The sequence below is a fragment of the Ranitomeya variabilis genome, chromosome 3 (assembly GCF_051348905.1).
Source record: "Ranitomeya variabilis isolate aRanVar5 chromosome 3, aRanVar5.hap1, whole genome shotgun sequence".
NCBI classification, from domain to species: Eukaryota; Metazoa; Chordata; class Amphibia; order Anura; family Dendrobatidae; genus Ranitomeya; species Ranitomeya variabilis.
In genome coordinates this window covers 754,083,076-754,107,643 of record NC_135234.1, presented here as the reverse complement: position 1 = coordinate 754,107,643, position 24,568 = coordinate 754,083,076, and the positions used below count along the sequence as shown (strand labels likewise).

The 24,568-nt window shown below is 40.9% G+C and overlaps 1 protein-coding gene across 9 annotated transcripts in view; it reads right to left on the bottom strand.

Annotated features, from left to right (window-relative positions):
- The window catches only part of DLG2 (discs large MAGUK scaffold protein 2), a 1,278,757-nt gene that overhangs the window by 719,833 nt on the left and 534,356 nt on the right, over positions 1 to 24,568 (bottom strand). The gene's annotated exons all lie outside the window — the stretch shown is intronic.

Here is a 24,568-nt window from a genome sequence, read left to right as displayed (position 1 = left end):
TGCGGCCAAGTACAGAGATATCCTGGATGAAAACCTCTTCCAGAGTGCTCTGGACCTCAGACTTGGCCGAAGGTTCACCTTCCAACAAGACAATGACCCTAAGCACACAGCTAAAATAACAAAGGAGCGGCCTCAGAACAACTCTGTGACCATTCCTGACCGGCCCAGCCAGAACCCTGACCTAAACCCAATGGAGCATCTCTGGAGAGACCTGAAAATGGCGTCCACCAACGTTCACCATCCAACCTGACGGAACTGGAGAGGATCTGCAAGGAAGAATGGCCGAGGATCCCCAAATCCAGGTGTGAAAAACTTGTTGCATCATTCCCAAGAAGACTCATGGCTGTACTAGCTCAAAAGGTGCTTCTACTCAATACTGAGCAAAGGGTCTGAAGACTTATGGCCATGTGATATTTCAGTTTTTCTTTTTTAATAAATTTGCAAAAATTTCTACATTTCTGTTTTTTTCAGTCAAGATGGGCACAGAGTGTACATTAATGAGAAAAAAGGAACTTTATTGAATTTACTAAATGGCTGCAATGAAACAAAGAGTGAAGAATTTAAAGGGGTCTGAATACTTTCCGTACTGTATATCAGTATGTGCCGTTATATGGACGGTAAACGGGTGAACTGTATATCAGTGGATTTTCTTAGCACTATATGGAAGTATAGTGGCACTATATGGACTGTATATGGGTGCGCTATCTTAGCACTATGTAGCAGTATGTGGCATTATTTTAGCACTAAATGGCTGTACAGCAGCCTTATATGGATCGTATAAAATTATTTAATCTTTAAGGTAAATACCATAAAAAAAGTCAAAATGACAATTTTGTGGGGTTTTTTTGGCACCATACCGACCACAAAAAAATGCAATAAAAAGTGTTCAAAATGTGGTATGTACCCCAAAATGGTATCATTAAAAACTAGATTTCAGCTCGGGAAAAAAAAAAACACAAGCCCTCACACAGCTCCATCAACGGAAAAGTGAAAAAAGTTATGGATCTTGGAAAATAACAAAAAAAAAATCTATATTTTTTTACATTGTTCAGAATTTTTTTTTTCAGCCATTAATATAGCAAAATAAATAAATAAATAAATAAATAAATAAATAAATAAACGATATAAGTTTGGAACAGGCGGAATCGGACTGACCAGGAAAAAAACCAAATCCCCTCCAGAAAAAAACCAGTGGTGGAATTATGGTTATTTTTACCATTTAATAACAATTTGAATATTTTTTTAAAAAAATGACAATGCAGCCTGCAAAAACCGGGCCCTTGTATGGCTATATTCCTGCTATAATAATAATACAAAAAATAATAATAAATAAATAAAGATTCAAAGAAGAGGAAAAAAAATGAAAAAAAAAAATTGCATACATAGTGGGTTAAAGGGGAACACGCTGCACCCCTGTAATATCTGTGACAGCGCCCCTCCCCCTCCCATGCGCCATTTATAATACTGGTGTCTTGCTATGGGGCCAGTGGGTACTTGACGCAGCCTCTGCACCTCCTCTTGTTCCAGCCCTTCCATCTGCATCGCTTTCATAGGAATAACAAGTGAAAGCTGCCTCCTCTCGGATGCACATAATGCTCGTATATACTGTAAGGATGGAGGATGGGGGATGGCGGCTGCACGTACAGGCAGGATCTGCAGAGACAGCACTTTTTATCAATGCAAGCAGCTGTTGCAAGCAAATCATTACACTTTCTAGAGCCGCTGCTGATTGGCTGCCTGCAGAGCGGCGGAATGATTATAATCACCGGTGAGAACCAAATACATTAAATGGATGCTACAGTCCAATCAATATGATCAAGAGCGTGTCATTTATGATCTATTATAGACTGAAAAAGCAGGACGTGGGCGGCTTTGTGTTATATTTATTAATACCGCAGAGTTTCTAATTAAGACCCCCATATATTGCTAAATTAACGCTGCCATTAATACACCAAACATTACGGAATTAATACACACATACAGCATATTGCTCAATAAATACCCCCCAGATTATAAATAAAACACACATGTATTGATCTATTAAAACCGCCATACAGTGCTCAATTAATAACCCCCAGATTATATTAAAATAAAACATACATATAATACATCTATTAAAACCGCCACGCAGTGCTTAATTTACACCCCAGGTAACAGTGAATCAATACACACATATATTACTCAATTAAAACTGCCAGACAGTGCTTATTTAACACAGTAGACAAAACTGAATTAATGCACACATATACTGCTCAGTTAAATCCACTGTACAGTGCTCAATGTCCCAGATAAAACTGAATTAATACACATATATTGATTTATTGAAACGGTCAGTGCTCAATTGATTTCAGATAATCCTGAGTTAATCCACACATATATTGATCAATTAAAACCGCTATACACACATATATTAATTCATAAAAACAGCCATACAGTGCTCAATTACTATCAAATAACCCTGAATTAATAAAAATCAATATTACTCAATTAAAACCATCATACAGTGCTCAATTAATAAACCCAGATAATACTGAAATAATACACACATATATTGATCTATTAAAACCATCATACAGTGCTCAATTAATACCCCAGATAACATTGAATAAATACACACATTTATTCCTCAATTAAAACCACCATAGTGCTTAATTAACACCCTAGATACAATACTGCATTAATACACACATATATTTCTCAGTTAAAACCACCATACAGTGCTCAATTAATACCCAAGATAATATTGAAATAATAAACACAATATTAGTCTATTAAAATTGCTGTACCGTGCTCAATTAATTTTGAATAATTATGACTTAATACACATATATTTATATATTAAAACCACCTTCCATGCTTAATTAGGACCCCAGATACAGTAATATTGATAATAAACGCTTATATTAATACATTAAAACCGCAGTACAGAAAATCCTAAATTAATACACTCATGTATAATTTAATTAAATCTGTCATATAATGCTCAATTAAGACCGCAAATACTGAATTAATATATATATATGTATTGCTCAATCAATTAATACCCCAGATAATGCTGAATTAATACATACATATATTGCTCAATTAAATCCACCATAAAAATGCTCAATTAATACCCCAGATAATAATGAAATAATACGCACATATATGGATCAATTAAAACCGCCATACAGTGCTCAATTAATATCCTAGAATTTAATATCCCAGAAAAATAGTGAATACACACATATATTACTCAATTAAACCATTATACAATGCTTTATTAATACCATAGCAAACCCCACCTGATAACAAGCCACGCCTTAATAAACATCACACCCACCACACCAACACTTTGTGAAAGCCAAAGTGTTCTTAGAAAATGTTGCCAATTATGGTTGAGAGTGTCCAAAAGAGAGAAGAAGAGAACTCAGAAACTGTCTGGCCCTGAAAAATATAGAATTACTGAGAAAAGTAAAAATTGAAGTGCTTTTTTGCAGATAATATATGTGACCTTCTAGCCCCACCCATGAGGAACAGACATACGTTATAGCCTTCATTTAATACCTGATGTCCATATTTAACCCTTACAAGCCCTAAGGGCACCCTCTGGCAAACAAAATGATATGTACTATTCCTGGTTCAGGACCTGACATAGAAATTTTCTTTGCTTTTCCTTGTTTCCTGGTGTCAAGCTCCGCCCCCGCAGGGCCTGCACTAACATGGTATATACAGTGGAGAAAAAAGTATTTAGTCACTAATTGTGCAAGTTCTCCCACTTACAAAGATGAGAGAGTCCTGTAATTGACCTCATAGGTAGACCACAACTATGAGAGTCAAAATGAGAAAACAAATCGAGAAAATCACCTTGTCTGATTTGGCAAGATTTATTTTGCAAATTATGATGGAAAATAAGTATTTGGTCACCTAAAAACATGCAAGATTTCTGGCTCTCACAGACCTGTAACTTCTTTAAGAGTCTCCTCTTTCCTCCACTCATTACCTGTAGTAATGGCACCTGTTTGAACTTGTTATCAGTATAAAAGACACCTGTGCACACCCTCAAACAGTCTGACTCCAAACTCCACTATGGTGAAAACCAAAGAGCTGTCAAAGGACACCAGAAACAAAATTGTAGCCCTGCACCAGGCTGGGAAGACTGAATCTGCAATAGCCAACCAGCTTGGAGTGAAGAAATCAACAGTGGGAGCAATAATTAGAAAATGGAAGACATTCAAGACCACTGATAATCTCCCTCGATCTGGGGCTCCACGCAAAATCCCACCCCGTGGGGTCAGAATGATCACAAGAACGGTGAGCAAAAATCCCAGAACCACGCGGGGGGACCTAGTGAATGAACTGCAGAGAGCTGGGACCAATGTAACAAGGCCTACCATAAGTAACACACTACGCCACCATGAACTCAGATCCTGCAGTGCCAGACGTGTCCCACTGCTTAAGCCAGTACATGTCCAGGCCCATCTGAAGTTTGCTAGAGAGCATTTGGATGATCCAGAGGAGTTTTGGGAGAATGTCCTATGGTCTGATGAAACCAAACTGGAACTGTTTGGTAGAAACACAACTTGTCGTGTTTGGAGGAAAAAGAATACCATACCTACTGTAAAGCATGGTGGTGGAAACATCATGCTTTGGGGCTGTTTCTCTGCAAAGGGGCCAGGACGACTGATCCGGGTACATGAAAGAATGAATGGGGCCATGTATCGTGAGATTTTGAGTGCAAACCTCCTTCCATCAGCAAGGGCATTGAAGATGAAACGTGGCTGGGTCTTTCAACATGATAATGATCCAAAGCACACCGACCGGGGCAACGAAGGAGTGGCTTCGTAAGAAGCATTTCAAGGTCTTGGAGTGGCCTAGCCAGTCTCCAGATCTCAACCCTATAGAAAACCTTTGGAGGGAGTTGAAAGTCCGTGTTGCCAAGCGAAAAGCCAAAAACATCACTGCTCTAGAGGAGATCTGCATGGAGGAATGGGCCAACATACCAACAACAGTGTGTGGCAACCTTGTGAAGACTTACAGAAAACGTTTGACCACTGTCATTGCCAACAAAGGATATATAACAAAATATTGAGATGAAGTTTTGTTAATGACCAAATTCTTATTTTCCACCATAATTTGCAAAATAAATCCTGCCAAATCAGACAAGGTGATTTTCTGGATTTGTTTTCTCATTTTGACTCTCATAGTTGTGGTCTACCTATGATGTCAATTACAGGCCTCTCATCTTTTTATGTGGGAGAACTTGCACCATTGGTGGCCAACTAAATGCTTCTTTTCCCCACTGTACTTTTCCGAGATTGTTTCTTTAAAATCCTGGCACTTTTCATTGCAAATACGTAGAACGGTTTATTGCTGCCGTTTCAGCTGTTGTTCGAGTGGATTCCTATTATTTTTACATAACGTTTACTTGCTATACAATTAAGTCATTGCCTCTACTCTATACCCACAGATAGGCCGGCGTTCTGCACATGTGTCGGTGGTTGAATACAGATGATCCTGGAAATGTGTCTGGAATCAAAAGTGTTGATAATGAATAAAGAAGAAAACAGGAAAAGAGCGAAGCCTGGAAGGTGAACGGCATCTGCAGATGTTTAAGTGCCGCATAGAGCCTGCAGATACTCGCAAGGAGGATAAGGGGAAGGCACTGAGAAATGAGCAAAATTCCTACACTAAGGAAGCCTCGGAACACAATCCCCAGACAATCTAAGATCCTGCAATTTGTGCCTCTTTCCACAATCTCAACATATAACATAGTAACATAGTAACATAGTAACATAGTTAGTAAGGCCGAAAAAAGACATTTGTCCATCCAGTTCAGCCTATATTCCATCATAATAAATCCCCAGATCTACGTCCTTCTACAGAACCTAATAACTGTAAGATACAATATTGTTACGCTCCAGGAAGACATCCAGGCCTCTCTTGAACCCCTCGACTGAGTTCGCCATCACCACCTCCTCAGGCAAGGAATTCCAGATTCTCACTGCCCTAACAGTAAATAATCCTCTTCTATGTTGGTGGAAAAACCTTCTCTCCTCCAGACGCAGAGAATGCCCCCTTGTGACCGTCACCTTCCTTGGTATAAACAGATCCTCAGCGAGATATTTGTATTGTCCCCTTATATACTTATACATGGTTATTAGATCGCCCCTCAGTCGTCTTTTTTCTAGACTAAATAATCCTAATTTCGCTAATCTATCTGGGTATTGTAGTTCTCCCATCCCCTTTATTAATTTTGTTGCCCTCCTTTGTACTCTCTCTAGTTCCATTATATCCTTCCTGAGCACCGGTGCCCAAAACTGGACACAGTACTCCATGTGCGGTCTAACTAGGGATTTGTACAGAGGCAGTATAATGCTCTCATTATGTGTATCCAGACCTCTTTTAATGCACCCCATGATCCTGTTTGCCTTGGCAGCTGCTGCCTGGCACTGGCTGCTCCAGGTAAGTTTATCATTAACTAGGTCACTGCCTCCTACAAGTCCAACATTCCCTTCTTCTGATGTCATCACAGGGGTGGGGTAAGGACAGAAGAGGAGTATGCTGATCTTGGAGATGGCAGTGACTTGTCCAAAGCTCCATGATCATGTCTGCATGTCATTGTGGTATGAATTGGGTAACGTATAATGAGCCGACATGTCACTGACTTCCTCAACGTTGCCCATTTCTTTGGGTCCCCGATGCTGAGAAATTCAAGTAGATACAAATTTATTCTTTAGCCCGACAACGACCCCCAAACATCCAATGTCAGTAAGGACGAGGAGTCCTGGAAGTGATGATCCAGCCCCCGCAGAGCCCTGATCTTACATCATCCAGTCTGTCTGGGATCACATGAAGAGACAGAATGATCCGCACAAGCCTCATACACAGAAGATCTGGGGTCAGGTCTCCAAGATGTTTGGAACAACCTCCTGCCGAGTTTCTTCAAAACCGGTGCATAAGTGCATGAGAAGAAGTGATGAACAATGAGCGGTCACCAGATACTGACGGGATTTAGATTTCTCTTTTGCTCATTAATTTTGCTAAATGAAAAAATAAATTAACACTTCTACTTTTAAAAGTTTCCTACTTTTTAGCATTCTCTCCACACCTGTCTAAAACTTTTGCACAGTGTATACATATACAGTATTCAACATAAAGGAGTACACCCCAACACATTTTGTCAGATAACTTTTAGTTTCCTTTCACAATCAACATTTTCTGTGGGTTACATTCTACAAAATACTGCCACAAATACGGGCTACTGATTGCATGCAAGATTTGTTATTTTGCACACACTCAAGAAAGTAATTTTCTTAATAAATGAATTCAAGACCATGTTGCAAAAATCAGCACACCACAGGTAAGTCTAATTTTCCGTTAATCGGGGGTCCAGCAACCAGGTGACTATAAAAGGCTGTTACTTAACAAAGCAAAACCCCTTCACATGTCATGCTGTCAGTAATGGCACCACATGGAAGAGAAATGTCACAAGACCTGAGGAAAAAAATAATTTATTTGCACAAGAAAGGTGAATGTTACAAGATCAGAAATACCTTACTAATCAGTGAGAACACTGGAGCAAAAGTGATACAAAAATGTAACAAAGGTGGAACTGCAACTAACAAAGAGGACCAGAGCAACCACAGAAGTTAGCACCTAAACAGGAGCGTATTCTGATGAGAAGGGTTGAAGAAATATTGACATGCATGTTCAGTTTAGTTTGATAAAGCTAAAAGACAAACTGGGGTGAATGTTTCCTGTGTACGTTGCAGAGGAAAGGCATGCAAGGTGTTGTGAATTTGGATTCTGGGCTCCCCCGGTGGCCGCTTGTGGAATTGGACTTGTCATCCTCTTTCCTGTTTCACCTGTTTCCATCAGTAGTGGGTGTCGCTATTTAAGCTCATTTCTCTGGTGGTTTCTTGCCGGTCAACAATGTTATCTGATGCCTCTCAGTGCTTGTTCCTGCTTCTGACAACTACTAGATAAGTTGGACTTTTGTCCATGTTTCGTTTTGCCTATTTGTTCCAGTTCACAGCTGAAGTTTTGTTACTGTGTCTGGAAAGCTCTCGTTGATCAGGGATTGCTACTCTGGTGTTATGAGTTAATGCCAGAGTTTAAGGTAATCTCTGGATGGTGTTTTGTTAGTGTTTTTCTGCTGACCATGAAAGTATACTATCTGTCTTCTGCTATCTAGTAAGCGGACCTCAAATTTGCTAAAGACTATTTTCCTGCTGCGTTTGTTGTTTCATCTGAACTCACCGTCATTATATGTGGGGGGCTACTGTCTTCTTTGGAATATTTCTCTAGAGGTGAGCCAGGTCTTATATTTCCCTCTGCTAGCTATTTAGGTCTTAGGCCAGAGCTGGGCATCTAGCAATAAATAGGAAATGCTACCTGGCTATTTCTAGTTGCGCGGCAGGCTTAGTTCATGGTCAGTATAGTTCCGTCTTCCGAGAGCTTGTCCCTCTATAGGCTTGCTATGATCTCTGCCTGCAGAGATCATGACAGTTTGACCGGCCAATAAAGTGTTAAAGACCCAGGTTGAGAAAGGAGAGTTATAAGAAGTCTGCTGGAATTTTTTTTTTTTTTTTTTTTTTTTTTTTTTTTGTCCTCCAGTTTGCCTTGCTGCAGTCTTTTTTCTCTCTCTCCTCCTAATCTCTGTATGGCTCTGTGTGCACCTGACAATAATGGATCTTCAGAGTGTAACTGCGGGTTTGAATAATCTCATCACGAAAGTACAAAATTTACAAGATTTTGTGGTACATGCTCCAGTATCGGAGCCGAGAATTCCTTTGCCGGAGTTCTTCACAGGGAATAGAGCTAGCTTCCAGAATTTTCGAAATAATTGTAAGCTGTATTTGTCCCTGAAGTCTCGTTCAGCTGGAGACCCTGCTCAGCAGGTTAGGATTGTGATTTCCTTGCTCAGGGGTGACCCTCAAGATTGGGCCTTCTCATTGCCAGCAGGGGATCCTGCGTTGCGCGATGTGGATGCGTTTTTTCTGGCCTTGGGCTTGCTTTATGAGGAACCTCATTTGGAACTTCAGGCAGAAAAAACTTTGATGGCACTATCTCAGGGGCAAGACGAAGCTGAGGTTTACTGCCAAAAATTCCGTAAATGGTCTGTGCTTACTCAGTGGAATGAGTGCGCCTTGGCGGCAACTTTCAGAGAAGGTCTCTCTGATGCCGTTAAGGATGTTATGGTGGGGTTCCCTGTGCCTGCAGGTCTGAATGAGTCCATGACAATGGCTATTCAGATTGATAGGCGTCTGCGGGAGCGCAAACCGGTGCACCATCTGGCGGTGTCTATGGAAAAGACGCCAGAAAGTATGCAGTGTGATAGAATTCTGTCCAGGAGCGAGCGACAGAATTTTAGACGGAAGAATGGATTGTGCTTCTATTGTGGGGATTCTACTCATGTTATATCAGCATGCTCTAGGCGTACAAAGAAGCTTGATAAGTCTGTTTCCATTGGCACCATTCAGTCTAAGTTTATTTTGTCTGTGACCCTGATTTGCTCTTTGTCATCCATTGCCACGGACGCCTATGTTGACTCTGGCGCCGCTCTGAGTCTTATGGATTGGTCCTTTGCCAATCGTTGTGGTTTTGATTTAGAGCCTTTGGAGACTCTTATTCCTCTGAAGGGGATTGACTCCACCCCATTGGCTAATAATAAACCACAATACTGGACACAAGTAACCATGCGTATCAATCCGGATCACCAGGAGATTATTCGTTTCCTGGTGCTGTATAATTTACATGACGATTTGGTACTGGGATTGCCATGGTTGCAGTCTCACAATCCAGTCTTGGACTGGAGAGCAATGTCTGTGTTGAGCTGGGGATGTAAGGGTATTCATGGGGACTTACCTTTGGTTTCTATTTCGTCGTCCATTCCCTCTGAAGTCCCTGAGTTCCTCTCTGATTATCAAGACGTCTTTGACGAACCCAAGCTTGGGTCGTTACCTCCGCACCGTGAGTGCGATTGTGCCATAGATTTGATACCGGGTTGCAAATATCCAAAGGGTCGTTTGTTTAATCTGTCTGTGCCGGAACATGCTGCTATGCGGGAATATATAAAGGAGTCTTTGGAAAAGGGACATATTCGTCCATCTTCTTCTCCCTTGGGAGCTGGGTTTTTCTTTGTCTCAAAAAAGGACGGCTCTTTGAGACCATGTATTGATTATCGGCTTCTGAATAAGATCACTGTTAAGTACCAATACCCATTGCCATTGCTTACTGATTTGTTTGCTCGTATAGAGGGTGCTAAGTGGTTCTCTAAAATTGATCTTCGTGGGGCGTATAATTTGGTGCGGATCAGGCAGGGGGATGAGTGGAAGACCGCATTTAATACGCCCGAGGGCCACTTTGAGTATTTGGTCATGCCTTTTGGTCTTTCTAATGCCCCTTCAGTTTTCCAGTCTTTTATGCATGATATTTTCCGCGATTTTCTGGATAAATTTATGATAATATATCTGGATGATATTCTGATTTTTTCTGATGACTGGGACTCTCATGTCCAGCAGGTCAGGAGAGTTTTTCAGGTTCTGCGGTCTAATTCTTTATGTGTGAAGGGGTCTAAGTGCGTTTTTGGGGTCCAGAAAATTTCCTTTTTGGGGTATATTTTTTCTCCCTCTTCCATTGAGATGGATCCCGTCAAGGTGCAAGCTATTTGTGACTGGACTCAGCCCTCCTCTCTTAAGGGTCTTCAGAGATTTTTGGGCTTTGCCAACTTTTACCGCCGATTTATTGCTGGTTTTTCGGATGTCGTTAAACCACTGACTGATTTGACCAGACATGGCGCTGATGTTGCTAATTGGTCCCCTCATGCTGTAGAGGCCTTTCAGGAGCTTAAGCACCGTTTTGCCTCTGCCCCTGTGTTACGTCAGCCTGATGTGAATCTGCCTTTTCAGGTTGAGGTTGACGCTTCGGAGATCGGAGCTGGGGCAGTGTTGTCGCAGAAAGGTTCCGACTGCTCCGTCATTAGGCCTTGTGCCTTCTTTTCTCGCAAATTTTCGCCCGCAGAGCGGAATTATGATGTTGGGAATAGGGAGCTTTTGGCCATGAAGTGGGCGTTTGAGGAGTGGCGCCATTGGCTAGAGGGGGCTAAGCATCAGGTGGTGGTATTGACTGACCACAAAAATTTGATTTATCTTGAGACTGCCAGGCGCCTGAATCCTAGACAGGCGCGCTGGTCTTTATTTTTTTCTCGCTTTAATTTTGTGGTGTCATACCTACCGGGTTCTAAGAATGTTAAGGCAGATGCCCTTTCTAGGAGTTTTGACCCGGACTCTCCTGGTAATGCTGAACCCACAGGTATCCTTAGGGAGGGAGTAATTTTGTCGGCCGTTTCTCCTGATCTGCGGCGGTCCTTGCAAGAGTTTCAGGCGGATAGACCGGATCGTTGTCCGCCTGATAGACTGTTTGTTCCGGATGATTGGACCAGTAGAGTCATCTCTGAGGTACATTCTTCTGCATTGGCAGGTCATCCCGGAATTTTTGGTACCAGGGATTTGGTGGCAAGATCCTTCTGGTGGCCTTCCCTGTCACGAGATGTGCGAGTCTTTGTGCAGTCATGTGACATTTGTGCTCGGGCCAAGTCTTGTAGTTCTCGGGCTAGCGGACTGCTGTTGCCCTTGCCTATTCCTAAGAGGCCTTGGACACACATCTCGATGGATTTTATTTCAGATCTGCCTGTTTCCCAGAAGATGTCTGTCATCTGGGTGGTCTGTGACCGTTTCTCTAAAATGGTCCATTTGGTTCCTCTGCCCAAGTTGCCTTCTTCTTCTGAGTTGGTTCCTCTGTTTTTTCAGAATGTTGTCCGATTGCACGGTATTCCTGAGAATATTGTTTCTGACAGAGGTACCCAATTTGTGTCTAGATTTTGGCGGGCATTCTGTGCTAGGATGGGCATAGATTTGTCTTTTTCATCTGCTTTTCACCCTCAGACTAATGGCCAGACCGAGCGGACTAATCAGACCCTGGAGACATATCTGAGGTGTTTTGTCTCTGCTGACCGGGATGATTGGGTTGCTTTTTTGCCATTGGCAGAGTTCGCCCTCAATAATCGGGCCAGCTCTTCCACCTTGGTGTCCCCGTTTTTCTGTAATTCGGGGTTTCACCCTCGATTTTCCTCCGGTCAGGTGGAATCCTCGGATTGTCCTGGAGTGGATGCGGTGGTGGAGAGATTGCATCACATCTGGGGGCAGGTTATGGACAATTTGAAGTTGTCCCAGGAGAAGACTCAGCGTTTTGCCAACCGCCGTCGTCGTGTTGGTTCTCGGCTTTGTGTTGGAGATTTGGTGTGGTTGTCTTCTCGTTTTGTCCCTATGAGGGTCTCTTCTCCTAAGTTTAAACCTCGGTTCATCGGCCCTTATAGAATATTGGAGATTCTTAATCCTGTTTCTTTCCGTTTGGACCTCCCTGCGTCCTTTTCCATTCATAACGTTTTTCATCGGTCGTTATTGCGCAGGTATGAGGTACCTGTTGTACCTTCAGTTGAGCCTCCTGCTCCGGTGTTGGTGGAGGGTGAGTTGGAGTACGTTGTGGAGAAAATTTTGGACTCTCGTGTTTCCAGACGGAGACTCCAGTATCTGGTCAATTGGAAGGGTTACGGCCAGGAGGATAATTCTTGGGTCAATGCATCTGATGTTCATGCTTCTGATCTTGTTCGTGCCTTCCATAGGGCTCATCCTGGTCGCCCTGGTGGATCTGGTGAGGGTTCGGTGCCCCCTCCTTGAGGGGGGGGTACTGTTGTGAATTTGGATTCTGGGCTCCCCCGGTGGCCGCTTGTGGAATTGGACTTGTCATCCTCTTTCCTGTTTCACCTGTTTCCATCAGTAGTGGGTGTCGCTATTTAAGCTCATTTCTCTGGTGGTTTCTTGCCGGTCAACAATGTTATCTGATGCCTCTCAGTGCTTGTTCCTGCTTCTGACAACTACTAGATAAGTTGGACTTTTGTCCATGTTTCGTTTTGCCTATTTGTTCCAGTTCACAGCTGAAGTTTTGTTACTGTGTCTGGAAAGCTCTCGTTGATCAGGGATTGCTACTCTGGTGTTATGAGTTAATGCCAGAGTTTAAGGTAATCTCTGGATGGTGTTTTGTTAGTGTTTTTCTGCTGACCATGAAAGTATACTATCTGTCTTCTGCTATCTAGTAAGCGGACCTCAAATTTGCTAAAGACTATTTTCCTGCTGCGTTTGTTGTTTCATCTGAACTCACCGTCATTATATGTGGGGGGCTACTGTCTTCTTTGGAATATTTCTCTAGAGGTGAGCCAGGTCTTATATTTCCCTCTGCTAGCTATTTAGGTCTTAGGCCAGAGCTGGGCATCTAGCAATAAATAGGAAATGCTACCTGGCTATTTCTAGTTGCGCGGCAGGCTTAGTTCATGGTCAGTATAGTTCCGTCTTCCGAGAGCTTGTCCCTCTATAGGCTTGCTATGATCTCTGCCTGCAGAGATCATGACAGCAAGGGTATCATCCATGAAGGAAGCCTCTACTAAAGCCCATGAACAAAAAAAGCTGCCTACAATTTGCCAGGTCCCATGAAGAAAAATATAAAAACTACTGGGACTCTGTACTCTTGAGTGATGAGAGCAAGATAATTTGTTTTAAGAACTGAGGGCTTCAAAACTGTATGGCGTCATAAAGGTGAGGAGTGTAAAGAAAAATGCATGCTGCCTACAGTGAAACATGGTGGGGGCAGTGTCCTCGTGGAGCTGCATGATGGCTTCTGGTGACAGGAGCAACATCTCATTGATGGTATCATGAATTTGCATCTATTGCATTTCTGAAGAAGAAAAGAGTGAAAGTGACTCAATGGTCAAGTAACTCCTGATCTGAACCTAACAGAACATCTATGGGGAATTCTGAAGAAACAGGTTGTTATCACTCATTTTAGAAGAATGGATGCAATATATCTGCAAGTGTTAAGCACTATGTATATACACACTGTATGTCAATATGGTTACATTATAGCCATCTATATTGTACAATATTTTGACAACTATTTTGCATAATATTTCCCATGGAGCATTGCTCTAAAGACGTCATACTAGCTGGGTCTCCACAAACAGAATCACTACTTTTTGAGAGGTAGGTCCCTATGGATATTAACTAGTGACCTTGTCAGCTACTTGTCTAGACAATGTCTTCCTACGTTCCCAGAGTTCCTCTTTAACTATGATTGTGTCAGCGTTTTTTGCACATTACTTGTAGTTTTCTATGACTTAGTCATCTCTCTTATACATGCAAACTTAGAAAATCTGCTAGGAGCTTCCTTCAGACTTCATCTCCTAAGCGCTGGGAATAGCTCTCTAAGTGGGTCAATATGCTGAGAACTTGATTTAGAACATGCTTGATGTTTAGCTAATTATTTCTGAACCAAGATTTCATGGGAAAAGACAAAAATCACTGATACGTTTCAAGATCAGATAACTTAAATGAGTTGCTCAGCCCCTTCTGTATATGAGGACCTGCAAGAGATCTGACCGCCGTGGATCTGACAGATGAGGATCACAGCGATCAGATAAACCTGAAGGTAGCCTTACATTTTTCTGCAGTGGCCACTACAGGAGAAAAGTGGTATTGCATGGTGAACAACCAACTAAATTGGAATACACCTAATACTGTCACCAGGGTAACATGTCCCCATGGAAGACCTGAAGTTAAACGATCACGTTGGGTAATGAATCGCAGGTCTTCTTTAGAGATGGTGTGATTTGTGTCCCATATTAAATGGATTTAGTTTCCTCTGAAGAGGTTAATGACCCTTTCTGTGCTGGTCAGAAACATACAGCTCCATTTCAGCTGCTTCTGACCTGGTCATTACCTCTTCCTATAAATACTGGCCAGATCTTCTTGTCCCTGCCAGTGATAGTTTATCTGTGCTGTGTACTAAGGCTAAGTTGTTGGAGTAGAGTTGTGGTAGTGATCTGTGGTTTGCTGTAGTAGGGGGGTTATCTCCTGGTCCCTGTTCCCATTTAGTTTATTCCTCCCTGTCCCTATCGTCCTCCCTATTGTTGGTGTGTGTTAGAGGTTTCCTGTTATTCCTGTTTTGTCTTTTTGTCTTGTTCACCTTACACATATCTGTCCAAGGCCTCATGGGGAGGAGAAAGATCAGGGTTTAACAGGGGCATAGTAAGGTCGGAGACTCAGGCCTCTCTACCTTCAAGAGTTCCCCCAGGACAGGGATGGTTAGGGTCCCAGTTCCAGAGACAGATTGAGGCCCCCTTCCTTACTGAAGACCGTCACAGCCTGACAAATTCATGGCCTCATCAAGTCTTTTAAGATTGGTAGATATTCTGTGTGCAAGACAAAAAAAAGAGCTCTGACCACAATAAAGGTATATTATAAAACTAACTTGGAACCCATTAAAAACTCAACTATTTTTAAAAATGGGTTTTCTAATCAAAACCTTTAAGAAAAACTCCCAACAACTGATCACAAGGCATTGTAACCCCTGCCGATCCTATGGCATAGTGATATGCGACTGTATGGAGTGGGTTCAGCTCAACACAGAGCAGGTCTGGGTGGCATTACACCAGCAACGCCTGCGATCAGAGATTGCCCATTTACTGCTGTTTAACCCCTTAAATGCTTCTGTCAATCACTGACAAATAGTGCCATTTGAACTGCACCATTCATTCGGGCGCCCATCAGTTCCACACTGGCATGACTGCAGGGTGCAGATGAACTGCCAAGATAGATGGGGTCTACGGCCCTCGTCGCCATCATCTTGGTAATCTCGCAAAGCCCACCTGTATGCTGAGATTCATAGGAGACCCTATATGTTGCCAAGTTAAAGTTTGGAAGTACATAAGGCAGGCAATCAAATGATCGAAGGTCCAGGTCCCCTATGGGGACTAAAAGATGACGTGCTTATTAAAAAAAAAAATACATACGGTATTTGTGTGTATATTTGTTTTTTACCATTTTTTCTATGTAAAATTGAAATACACTTTTTCCTCAGTTAAAAATAGGTACCGTATATACTCGAATATAAGCCGAGAATTTCAGCCCATTTTTTTAGGCTGAAATTGCCCCTCTCGGCTTATACTCGAGTCATATGCAGGGGTCGGCAGGGGAGGGGGAGCAGCAGCTGTCTAATTATACTCACCTGCTCCTGGCGCAGTCCCTGCAGGTTCCTGGTTCTCCGGCAGCTTCTTCCTGTAGTGAGCGGTCACATGGTACCGCTCATTACAGTATTGAATATGGACCCAACTCCACTCCCATAGGGGTGGAGCCGCATATTCATTACTGTAATGAGCGGTACCATGTGACTGCTCAATACAGGAAGAAGCTGCCGGCGCCGGAGAACCAGAGACACCGCGCCAGGAGCAGGTGAGTATAACGCATTGCTCGATATTCACCTGCTCCCCGTTCCACCGCTGCCGGCCACCGCTGCGTCTTCCCCATCCTCTGCATTGACGCTCAGGTCGGAGGGCGCAGTGACGCGATTAGTGTGCGCACCGCCCTCTGCCTGAACGTTGGTGCAGAAGACACAGCGGCGGCCGTCGGTGGAATGCGGACCGGTGAATATAGCAAGTGCCGGGGGCCTGAGAGGTGAGTATGTCTTTTTTTTTTTAATCGCAGCAACAGCATATGGGGCAAATGTCTGTATGGAGCATCTTATGGGGCCATATGCAGCATTATATGGGGCAAATATCTCTATGGAGCATCTTATGGGGCCATAATCAGCATTGTGGAGCATTATACGGGGCAAATGTGTCTATGGAGCATCTTATGGGGCCATTATTAACATTTGTGCAGCACTATATGGGGCATATTTTAATATGGAGCATCTTATGGGGCCATCATACACTGTATGGAGCATTATATGGGGCTCCTGATTCAATATGGATATTCAAAAACACTTAACCTACTGATGTCTCATCTAATTTTACTTTTATTGGTATCTATTTTTATTTTTGAAATTTACCGGTAGCTGCTGCATTTTCCACCCTAGGCTTAAACTCGAGTCATTAAGCTTTCCCAGTTTTTTTGTGGCAAAATTAGGGGGGTCGGCTTATACTCAGGTCGGCATATGCTCGAGTATATACGGTAATTGAAAATTTAAAAAAATAAAATAAAATAAAATAAAATACCATCTATCAAAATATAATAATATTTAACCAATGCAGTAAGAGTCGTAAATAAATGAAATGTCCAAAATTGCAGTTTTTTCTTCACATCGACTCCCTCCAAAAACACAATAAAAATGTGGTATGTGACCAAAAATTGTGCCAATAAAAAAGTATATATCTCCATCTACAGAACAAAAACAAAAAAACAAAAAGGTATGCGTACCAGAAAATGGTGACACAATGATTTTTTTTCACAAAGTTCAGAGTTGGGTAACTCAAGTACTTAAAATAATTTTGAAAAAAAAGTTTGGCATCACCAAAAGCGCACGGACCTGGAGAATCACGTTGTCTGTTCTTTTTATCACACAATAAACACCCTCCAAAAAAAAATTAAAGTCATGAAATAATGGGGGAATTACATTTGGATATCACCATTTCACCCCAATTTGATTTTTGTTTCCTATTTTTCAGTACATTATACAATAAAGTAAATGGTGTCATTCAAAACTATAATTCATCCCGCAAACCAACAAGTCTGTATATAGTAATGTAGATTAGAAAAATAAAGAAGTTTTGGGCATTGGAAAATGAGGAGGAAAAAAAACAAAAATGCAAAAAAAATTTTTTTTCACAAAGTTAAAACAGAAGAGTGAAAAAAATACCGCAATGTATGAACACAACCTTAGAAAGTGGAGATTTTGGCCTAATTGGCTGAGTAGTGACTTAAAGATCGCACTAAGCAAATTCCATTTCTTGTCGTGTCATCGCCATCCATGGGAGTAACGTTAGTGGTTTCCATGGAGTCACGTCTCACATTCTCTATCATTAAAACATGAATCAGGCTTCTACCTAGAAGTACGAGGCGCCACATTAGCAGCAGATAAGCCTTCATTCTGTGTGGGGGCGGAAGCTCCAATCATTTTTTTAAATAATAAAAAAAATTAGTAAAGAATAAAATGTCAAGGAAGTTCGTTATGAATTACCGGGACGGCGTCGGCACGGGTATTAATCAGCTCTGTATGTGCACGAAGTGACACGCCGACTCACGCTGATCTGGAACCAGCCATTTTCACAGATTCTGCCCATAGTCGTCACATTTTCACCGAGTTGAGGGTTTTTTTTTGCTTTTATCTTTAAAGTAAAGATCAGTCTGTGAAATGTCAGATAACAGCGGCTCTCATCCCTCAAGATTTTTTCAACAATTTCACTGACATTTTTGCCTAACTGAAAAAAAGGCACGAACTGAAAATGTAAGATTGAAAGATTAAAGGCCGTTATTATTACCTTATATACTGGGAAGATTGAGGCAAAATTCAAAAAAGTCATGTTCTTACTCATAGAAGGCAGTATGTGAGCACTTATATTCCTGTACATAGGAGCAGTATTATCCTTATATATTATTACTGAACTCTTTTACTTTGTATCTCCGTTCATACTGCACCCACACACACACAAATGATACACCATTTGAAAGGTAAACGTGCCCCTTCAGCAAGAAAACAGCCAAACCACACATCCACGATGTGATCACAAAATACAGTTTAAACATTAATTTTCATAAACCTGCAGTAAGGAAAAATGACCTGCAGGTGGCACCACACTACCCCAAATCACACTACCATAAAGCTGCTTACAGACATCACAAACAAATGCTAACATTTGCCTTGGGGGCTTTCCACCTTGCCGAAGTCCTTGCTCAGACGATTTCAGGCAAATTCTATGGATTGCACACTTCACCGCAGGTGAGTCACATATGCAAACACATTTGTAAACATGCACTGCTTTTTCGGTGATTACTTCGCCCCACACACACACAAATGGTGAGTCACATATGCAAACACACTTGTAAACATGCACTGCTTTTTCGGTGATTACTTCGCCCACACACACAAATAATACACCATTTGAAAGGTAAACTTGCCCCCTTCAGCAAGAAAAGACACAAACAAACCACACATTCACAATTTGATCAATAAATAAAGTTTAAACATTCATTTTCAGAAACCTGCAGAAAAAAAACAATAACCTGCAGGTGGCACCACAACCTAAAGACATTTTTTAGCCTCTACTTATCAAACTAATTTATTGTATTACCAATCTACATATATAAATACTTCTGTGTGTTCAACATCTCATTAAATACATTAACATTTGACCAGCTTGAGTTTCCTGAAATTGCCTGCACCCCCGACAACCAATGTGGGAACATTTTGCACGGGCCAACTAGTAGTAGTTATATTCTTGTACATAGGGGCAGTGTTATAGTAGTTATATTCTTGTACATAGGAGCAGTATTATAGTAGTTATATTCTTGTACATAGCGGTAGTATTATAGTAGCTATATTCTTGTATATAGAGGGCAGTTTTATAGTAATTATATTTTTGTATAAAGGATTAGTATTATAATAGTTATATTCTTGTACATAGGAGCAGTATTATAGTAGTTATATTCTTGTACATAGGAGCAGTATTATAGTAGTTATATTCTTGTACATAGGGACAGTCTTATAGTAGTTATATTCTTGTACATAGGGGCAGTATTATAGTAGTTATATTCTTGTACATAGGGGCAATATTATAGTAGTTATATTATTGTACATAGGGGCAGTATTATAGTAGTTATATTCCTGTACATATGGGCAGTATTATAGTAGTTATATTCTTGTATATAAGGGCAGTATTATAGTAGTTATACTCTTGTACATAGGCGCAGTATTATAGTAGTTATATTCTTGTACTAGCTGAAGAGCCCGGCGTTGCCTGGGCATAGTAAATATCTGTGGTTAGTTATAGCACCTCACTTCTCTTATTTTCCCATCACGCCTCTCATTTTCCCCATCACATCTTTCATTTTCCCCCTCACATCTCTTTTTCTCCCTCACACCTCTCATTTTCCCCCTCACTCCTCTTATTTTCCCCCTCACTCCTCTCATTCCCCCCTAACACTTGTCATTTCGACCTCACATCTGTCATTTTCCGATCACTCCACTATTTTCCCTCACTCCTCTCATTTTGCACTCACACCTTTTCATTTTCACCTCACACCTCTCATTTTCACCTCAGTATATACATGTTTGTCATCTCCCTTATATATAGTATACACCTGTATGTCATCTCCTGTATATAGTATATACCTGTATGTCATCTCCCCTGTAAATAGTATATACCTGCTGTGTGTCATCTCCCCTGTATATAGTATATACCTGTATGTCATCTCCTCCTATATATAGTATATACCTGTATGTAATCTCCTCCTGTATATAGTATATACCTGTGTGTCATCTCACCTATATATAGTATATATCTGTGTGTCATCTCCTCCTGTATATAGTATATACCTGTATGTCATCTCCTCCTATACATAGCATATACCTGTATGTCATCTCCGCCTGTATATACTATATACCTGTAGGTAATCTGCTCCTGTATATAGTATATACCTGTGTGTCATCTCCTCCTGTATATAGTATATACCTGTATGTCATCTCCTCCTGGTATATAGTATATACCTGTATGTCATCTCCTCCTGTATGTAGTATGTACCTGTATGTCATCTCCTCCTCTATATAGTATATACCTGTGTGTCATCTCTCCTGTATATAGTATATACTGTATCTGTGTGTCATCTCCTCCTGTATATAGTATATGTCTGTATGTCATCTCCTCCTGTATTAGACCTCGTTCAAACGTTATTTGGTCAGTATTTTTACCTCAGTATTTGTAAGCTAAATCCCCAGCCAACAGGAAGCCCACCCCCTGGCAGTATATATTAGCTCACACATACACATAATAGACAGGTCATGTGACTGACAGCTGCCGGATTTCCTATATGGTACATTTGTTGCTCTTGTAGTTTGTCTGCTTATTAATCAGATTTTTATTTTTGAAGGATAATACCAGACTTGTGTGTGTTTTAGGGTGAGTTTCGTGTGTCAAGTTGTGTGTGTTGAGTTGCGTGTGGCGACATGCATGTAGCGACTTTTGTGAGATGAGTTTTGTGTGGCGACATGCGTGTAGCAACTTTTTGTGTGTCGAGTTGCATGTGACAGGTTAGTGTAGCAAGTTGTGTGCAGCAAGTTTTGCGCATGGCGAGTTTTGCGCGTGGCGAGTTTTATGCGTGGTGCCTTTTGAGTATGTGCAAGTTTTGTGTGAGGCAACTTTTGCATGTGTTGCAACTTTTCCGCGTGTGCAAGTTTTGCGTGTGGCGAGTTTTCCATGAGGTGAGTTTTGCACGTGTGGCGAGTTTTGCATGTGGAGAGTTTTGCGCGTGGCGAGTTTTGAGCGGCGACTTTTGTGTTTCGACTTTTATGTGGCGAGGTTGGTGTATGTGTGGTGAAATGTGCGCTGAGGGTGGTATATGTGTTCGAGCACGTGGTAGTGTGTGGCGCATTTTGTGTGTGTGTTCATATCCCCGTGGTGGTGTGGTGATTATCCCATGTCGGGGCCCCACCTTAGCAACTGTACAGTATATACTCTTTGGCGCCATCGCTCTCATTCTTTAAGTCCCCCTTGTTCACATCTGGCAGCTGCTAATTTGCCTCCAACACTTTTCCTTTCATTTTTTCCCCATTATGTAGATAGGGGCAAAATTGTTTGGTGAATTGGAAAGCGCGGGGTTAAAATTTCACCTCACAACATAGCCTATGACGCTCTCGGGGTCCAGACGTGTGACTGTGCAAAATTTTGTGCCTGTAGCTGCGACGGTTCAGATGCCAATCCCGGACATACACACACACACATACATTCAGCTTTATATATTAGATATAGGAGCAGTATTATAGTAGTTATATTCTTGTACATAGGGGTCAGTATTATAGTAGTTAAAATCTTGTACATAGGGAGCAGTATTATAGCAGTTATATTTTTGTACATAGCGCCGGTATTATAGTAGTTATATTCTTGTACATAGGGGGCAGTATTATAGTGGTTATATTCTTGCACATAGGGGCAGTATTATAGTAGTTATATTCTTGTACATAGGGGCAGTATTATAGTAGTTATATTCTTGTACATAGGGGCAGTATTATAGTGGTTATATTCTTGTACATAGGGGTCGTATTATAGTAGTTATATTCTTGTACATAGGGGCAGTATTATAGTAGTTATATTCTTGTACATAGGGGCAGTATTATAGTAGTTATATTCTTGTACATAGGGGCAGTATTATAGTGGTTATATTCTTGTACATAGGGGCAGTATTATAGTAGTTATATTCTTGTACATAGGGGCAGTATTATAGTAGTTATATTCTTGTACATAGGGGCAGTATTATAGTAGTTATATTCTTGTACATAGGGGCAGTATTATAGTAGTTATATTCTTGTACATAGGAGCAGTATTATAGTAGTTATATTCTTGTACATAGGGGCAGTATTATAGTAGTTATATTCTTGTACATAGGAGCAGTATTATAGTAGTTATATTCTTGTACATAGGAGCAGTATTATAGTAGTTATACTCTGGTACACATGAGCAGTATTATAGTAGTTATATTCTTGTACATAGGAGCAGTGTTATAGTAGTTATATTCTTGTATATAGGATCAGTATTATAGTAGTTATATTCTTGTACATAGGAGCAGTATTATAGTAGTTATATTATTGTACATAGGAGCAGTATTATAGTAGTTATATTATTGTACATAGGGGCAGTATTATAGTAGTTATATTCCTGGACACAGGGAGCAGTATTATAGTAGTTATATTCTTGTACATAGGAGCAGTAATATAGCAGTTATATTTAGGAGCAGTATTATAGTAGTTATATTATTGTACATAGAGGCAGTATTATAGTAGTTATATTCTTGTACATAGGGGCAGTATTATAGTAGTTATATTCTTGTACATAGGAGCAGTATTATAGTAGTTATATTCTTGTATATAGGAGCAGTGTTATAGTAGTTATATTCTTGTACATAGGAGCAGTATTATAGCAGTTTCAGTATATTCTTGTATATAGAGAGCAGATTAACAGTTGCATAATAATTAACACGTGAAATAGATCACTGTGTGTGTAATGACTCTATATAATATATCAGTTTCACTTTTTGTTTTGAAGAACTGAAATAAATTACCTTTTTCATGATATTCTAATTTTGTGAGAAGCTCCTGTATGTACAAAGATTTAAGAGTTCTCTCTATAAACCCAATGATGGAGCACCAAAGTAAGAGTTTACAACATAGTACACACAACAGTGTTTCTGAAAGAAGAAATAATGTATGGAAATAATTAAAAATCAATTACGAGCTGCGAGACACGTCATAAAATATTCATTGTCAAACATAAAAAGTCTGCACCTCTCAGAGCGCGTTTCTTAGCAGATCCTGATATGCAGAAACCTAATTTAAAGAGGCAGCATGAAGGGAAGATCAATTATGTTTCTGAATATTTAAACAACACAAACTGAACAACATACACAGCTAATAATAGTCAGTGGACATCATACTGGAAAGCCGCACTATATAAACAAAGCAAAATCAATGATCTTTATATCAGAGGACTGTGAGGGCCAATGTAAAACTTTCAGCTTGCATCTTTTGAGGTTGTCTATTGTGTATTCTGATGTGTGTTTAGGATCATTCTCCATTTGTAGAAGTCATCTTCAGCTATTTACAGATGGTTTTATGTTTGCATCAAGAATTTGTTGAAATTTCATCTAATCCATTCTTCTCTCTACCCGTGAAATGTTCCCCCTGCCATTGGCAGCAACACAACCCCAAAGCATGATTGATCCACCGCCATGCTTAATGGTAGGCGAGATGTTCTTTTCTTGAAATTCTGTGCCCTTTTTTTGCTATACATACCTTTGATCATTGTGGCCAAAGAGTTCTGTTTTTAACCTCATCGGTCCACAGGACTTGTTTCCAAAATGCATCAGGCTTGTTTAGATGTTCTTTATCATACTTCTGATGCTGAACTGTATGGGTTTCTTCTGATGACTCTTCCATGAATGTCGTGTTTGTGCAGATGTCTCTCAACAGTAGAGCAATGTACCACAACTCCAGATTCTGCTAAACATTTCTGAAGGTGTTTTGCCGTCAAGTGGGGGTTCTGATTTACCTCTCTAGCAATCCTACGAGCACCTTTCTGTCATGTTCTCAATGGCAAGAGAACATAGCATCAGCATATATAGGAACTAGCTCTTGGAAGATGGGAACTGAGCTGACCATGAACTAAACCTAACGCACAACTAGCAGTGGCCGGGTAGCATGCCTACGTTGATTCTAGATGCCCAGCACCAGCCGGAGGACTAAATAATGCTAGCAGAGGAAAATATTAGTCCTAGCTCACCTCTAGAGAAATACCCCGAAAGGAGACAGAGGCCCCCCACATGTATTGGCGGTGAATTAAGATGAAATAACAAACGTAGTATGAAAATAGGTTTAGCAAATTTGAGGTCCACTTACTACATAGCAGAAGACAGAAAGGACACTTTCATGGTCAGCTGAAAACCCTATCAAAACACCATCCAGAAATTACTTTAAAACTCTGGCATTAACTCAT